Here is a 6,174-nt window from a genome sequence, read left to right as displayed (position 1 = left end):
AATACCTGCATCGTGTTATAGGGTTCTTAGGGAACGATATTTAAAATCATACTGTAAGCAATAAAGTACCATTTAAACATTTTGCGACAGATTTTGAAGAGAAATTAGTCTCTGTTTATTCAAAACTTGCTCGTTTCCAAACAGGTATTGTACTAATACGTGTATACAACGACTATTTTTCTCCAAACACGGAAGAAAATTTGTATGTTAATTCTTAGAGAAATATCTGAGCCAGTTGGAAAACACTATGACAACTCCATTCTGCCATCAAGCTATCTAACCTGGAGATTCTGTGTAATGAGTTTGGATATGGTAATATACTGATGCGAGGATATCTGAACTCGCAAGCCATTTCCGGACCTCAATTGTGTGTGAACATCAGTGCCAAAACTCATTAGAGCCGAGACAAATCAAGCAAGCGTCAACTCCAATGAGGATACTGAGCGCAAGCCTGGCAAATGCGAGTCCGATGAGATTAATGGTTGCTGTATCTATCGTGAGCTTTCTTGAAATCAGCGAGCCCATAAGGATAGTGAGTCTGAATAAATACGAGTCCGAGTGAGCCTCTTTAATAAGTACCACTCTATTCTCCCCATCTTTTTCATTGAAGACAGCCCAAGATGAAAATTTAAAAAATGTCAAAATTTTGAAAGGTATATCACAATTATAAAATTACATTAATATGCTCTTTACTCTTGGACACAAAAATAATATGCCTATTCCTCCAATCTTTAACATTTTTCCATTCACTCTTCCCTCATACATCTAACAATAAATAACTGACAGCTTATCACAGTGCAGTCTTAACAGTGGCACAGACTCACACACACACACTTAGTACCTTTTTCGTTATCACTAGAAATGATCAATTTTTGAAATTTACGGAACTGATGTAACTTCCAATTAAATGACACAGCACTTCACTAAAATGCATAATACTCTTTAAGAAATTTGAAGCAGCAACAAATTACCCTAGTAACATTCTTCTTTTGAAGGCTTTTTATAGTCTAAACGCCAGGAAGAAAAAATATTGAATTTCTTTACGGGCTGAAAACGAGCACCTCATAACTAAAGTACTAATAAGTTTCAATTTGACAAAATACTCGCCAGAAATAGTGGAAAGTGGGAGCAGGACAATAAACACAATAACAAATTATCTTCTTATTAGTGAACATACTCCTGAACGCTTACTCTTCGAATTTCATTCCGAAGAGCAGTTATCATGAATTTAGACTCACATACGAAACGTCTAGATAATCGCACATTCGAAGATTATTTCTTATTCTTATGGGAGTAGCATTTCCGCTCATTGCTTTCACTAAAAGATTAGCAAAATTCATGTTAGCTATATTTCTCTTCGTGTGGACATAGTCACAGTGCGACTCTGTATCTTTATCCAGAGTTGTTTCATGCGCTTATGCATTCCAACATGTGGTATTTTAATGAAGTCTGTCTCGTATAGATCTACGTAAAGAGTAAGATTGCTTTCTTCCTACAGAAAGCAGAACACGGTCTTCTGATATGTGTCCGGTATCAGTCAGTGAAATACACAAACGACAATACTATGTTAGTTTCTCTCAAGTGCGAGTGAAGTACATTCTAAAAGTACATACTGAAAAGAAATAAATTGTTAGTACTAAGAAAACAAACAAATGTATTCACTACTACAAATGTTAGAACTGATCCAAAGGATAGAGCAATATATCTAATCTTCTTAGCAACTATGTTCCATCTTTTTGTATATACAATAAATACTTGTGTTCATCTATACCTCTTTATTATTACTCTGTGTCCAGTGCAAACTTTACTTAACACAATTCAGCTTTGTCACTCCGCAGATATTACATATTTAATATGCAAAATATTTTCATAATAATTCACACCAATTTATAGATCCATAGTAATTCTGTCTCTTCTTTGCACAGACTGTTTCTTTAACTACATAACGGACATTGACATATTTCTAAGCGCTTCTTACCCAATCCTATTTCCAACAATTCTGGAACCAACACCACTCTTGTTTGAGATCCTAAAGCTGTCATAATTTACATTCGCACTTAACAACGGACTGTTAGAATTGATAACCATATTATTTGTTTGACCACTACCATTGTTACTGCCTTGCATGAGTACTGTTGGCATTCCATTGCAATAAAAACATTGCTTTTTATAGGCCGGACAGTTCTTAAACTCATGATATTTCTTACACCTTCAGCAAGGAAACTTCCATTTTTGATATTTAGACCGATACGAACATCGCTGACAAACAGCTGGTAACTCATGCTGGCTATTGTGTGTTTGGTTAGCATAAACTTGAACGCTCGAACTCTCCATACCACAAACTAGTTGTACTGCTTGCCAAAACGACAAATTGTCTGTAGTCAGTATAGCATTGCGGACTTGATTGTTAGATAATTCAAAAATTAATTGGCTGCATAAAGCTAGTTCTTCAAATTGTTCAAATGCAGAAGCTGAAACAACACTCTCAAGATCTGTTATGAACTGCCTAACACTTTGCTTCTCTTGTTTCAACGAATGAAATTTGAAACGATACACCCATTTGCTGCACCTAATGTCTGAGTTGTTTATGGCTATCATAACTTTGCTCTTGCTCAACACTCGGAAAGGTTGTCATAAACTTTGCCTTATGAAGCCTTGTTCAAATCGACTGCGCCAACTGTTAATCAAAAATTATATGCTAATCAAATTATTTTATTTGTCTTTCCCACAAGAACGTGTGTAACTATGTAACTTAGAGTCCAAGTAAACATTAAACAAAACATATCTTATTGAATTACTTATTATCAATCTATGCCTGGACTTGACTCTTCTTTCCTAACTACATATCAGCACAAAACTCACTAACGTAGTCTACCTCACCAACTCAATCTCATTTACTCCATTTCTATTCTATTCTATTCTATTCATCTCCCTCGCGGGAGATTTTATAATTAAAAGTCACAGCACTAAGGCCAAGTTGACTGCTTCACTAGAATTGTTTTAAATATTTTTGTTGTTATTATAATTGTAGAAGATGGCCCGTTCCAAAATGGACGAATTGGCCTGTTTCAAATAGTTCTGTTTCCACACTAGTTTGTGAATGAAAAAGGAAGGCAGAAGCGTAGAACATACAAAAAATTATGTAAATCACTATAAAAATTGTAGGCCTAATGCACTAAATTATGTCCAAAATTGAAATTGTTGTTAAAAATGAAATTGAAATAATTGAAGAGCATGACGCTCCATTGTGTAGAACATTCTACGCCATCTTGCCCCTCCTAATCCATTTCGTACAAAACCCTGAAATCTTGACTATTAATTAATCAATCGTCTTAGCTTAATCGTAACAATTCTTTTTTTTTTTTCATTTTTACATACTAACGCCTCTTTACTTAGCATCGGTCAGTGCAATATTAATAACCACTTTGTGCCACTCTTCAATTCACGCATAAATCAGATTCCATCTTACTCCTATCCGATAATCTTATTCAACACAATTTCACTATCAACTTCAGAGTACAAATATTAGTTTCGATTTCCTTTTCACTTCTTTCTGTACCATTGCACCAGTCTACAGCACCAATTTTAATTAATTTACGATGACATTAATAGGAACTGTTACCGAGTAATTTCATATATTTCAAGATTCCTGAGAATAACAGCAAAGATTTGAAATATAATATAAAAGGATATGTTCTTTTCTGAGCAATCCATAGTTTAATACGCAATACGTGAATAATAGATGCAACTAACTATAGTTTCACGGATTCTTCCTCAAAGAGAAAATGTTTTTCAATGTATCATCTCCATCATCTTTTATTAACTGTCCGTAATACGTCAGATTTCTTGATTTTAAATCCAGATTTCATTATATTATTCAAAGCGTGTAGAACCTTCGTCTCCTGACGTAAGAAGTTTATTCAGACAAAATGATTTTTTGAGGAACAAACATCATCTCTGCTTTTCTAATACAGAGTAAATTTATTTCTGCAGTTAATAAAGCATTCTCAGTTTTCTCATTGCATATAACAATATTTTCACTTCAACTTTTCCAAAGCTCCTTGTTACTGTGTAATGAAATATAATAATTACGTAGCTATACATAGTGCTAATCTAATAAGTTTAGCAGGTGGTAGTTATAAAGATTATAATAAAGAGATTCAGAAAACTATTATTGCTCCTGCCAGTTTATCTAGTTAACTGGAAATACATAATTAACAAAACAAAATTTACTTCTTCAAAAATGTTCCCAGTAATCGTCAGCCCTATGACGGTCTTCGGAAGGGATGTTGCTGTATTCCACCTAAAAGTTTACATGTAATCACAAAAAGGTGTGGGGGTTAAAATGAAATAGACTTTAATATGATTCTTGCATTTTCGGAGGAAATGCCAGGTACCATCGTACATGACCATATTATGAAAGTAATAAGTATTTCATATCTATATTAGTTCCCTTAAAAATGGTAATGCTGTCGTTTCAAAATTTCAGCAACGTACAGGCCAAAATTTAAAATGCCATCAGAGTTTTATTATTCACAAAATCAAATTTCATTTTCATTATATAAAATCTATCGAAATTTTTAAACATTTCAAAAACAAAATTTCATCCAGAATTACCATTCATTAACTTCCTTTGCACACTAAACCAGCGATGCCAGATCTAGCATAATTTGCATCTCTTCAGCATCTAGCTCTTGCTTTTAGCATCCTGCCCAAATCTAGCATAATTTCAGGAAGTTTATCAAAAAGCCTCAGAACCTGGAGATGAGAAAGAGGTTGGTCATGGGAAGAAAAAGAACGGCAGAAATGTATCTCCTCCCATTGATTCATACAGTCGCTAAACCATACAGACAGTCTTACTGTTCGAAGCAAGTTTGAAACGGCGATCATCCCTTTACCGATGCCTTTAGAGGAGGGACCTGGGAATAAAAAAAAAAAATTTGTATTTCTGAAAATAAGTTTTATTGGAGACAGTAGCTTCTTGACGTTAAGATGAAACATATATAGCACGCAAATGCTGGTGAATTAAAGGCTTTTCGCCATGTGTTTGACCCAGTCCACTCCAGAAATGCTTTTTTATTATATATATATATATATATATATATATATATATATATATATATATTGTAGTTCCACCCAGAGTTTTCCTTTGATTGCGATGTCATTTTCTTTCAAAATATGTAAACAAACACTTTGCATTCATTTATACGACATATTTTTCTTTCTTTATTCTTCTTTGTAGCCAATTTTTCCTGCTCTTAAAATAAAAGATTATTCAGAATAATTCCAAGCGGTGAGTCTGGCAAGGACTGCACTAGTCGCATTCCTGCGCTCTATGTATTTTAAATTACGTTATCTTATTTCAACTTTGGTTTTTCTTCCTTTAAAAACTCCTGAATTAGTATTATGAGGATCTAGCATAATTTCGATCAGGTTTCGGAATAATTTCGAGCTGTGAGTCTGGCAACGTTGCACTAAACAAAACATATTGTAGTTAAATGCTGCAGTTGAAATGGAAGAGACGAAATCCATACCAGTTAGGACAGTATCCTTGTAATATGGTATTATATGCAGGTATCGTTTGTCTACATGGTTCGAAACAAATAACAGCGATAAATAATAGTATGTACCTGAGGTTGTTTTTTAAAAATTCTACGCATAGGTAGCAAGTTCACTTCCCTTTTCGTAAAAATCGAAATAAAGTTACCTTAACGTCGTTCCTTTAGAATAAAGGAAGGAACGATTACTGAAGAACAATGACGATGAAATTCAATATATGTCCTCCCCCATTGGAAATGGAATCCAGGACCACGCACTAACAGTAGACAAGTGGGAAAGACTTACTTCTGAGTCTTTCAGTTAAACTCACTCCGTCTTATTATGAGATGTTCCAGATGTAGATCGGTAAGAAATCCAATACACTTGCTTCAATACTCATCGTATTTCCTTTCATTTAAGCTATGCACTAATCGATATTGCAGTGGATTTTAAAAGTAGTTCTTCTATAACTATATAAATGTCCGTTGTCTATTGTTATCATACAACGATATAATTACGAATTTCGCACACTATCTATCCTCGGCAAACACAGAAATCGACTCGAAGGAAATCTATCACGTGAACAAATAACGTTGATTTTCTTTCGAGACAGATCTCGGGCTGTATTTCTTATAT

Source organism: Thermobia domestica, chromosome 7, assembly GCF_964235325.1.
Source record: "Thermobia domestica chromosome 7, izTheDome1.hap1.1, whole genome shotgun sequence".
NCBI classification, from domain to species: Eukaryota; Metazoa; Arthropoda; class Insecta; order Zygentoma; family Lepismatidae; genus Thermobia; species Thermobia domestica.
The sequence above is the reverse complement of the archived record's forward strand: the minus strand, read 5'-3'. Positions refer to the sequence as shown.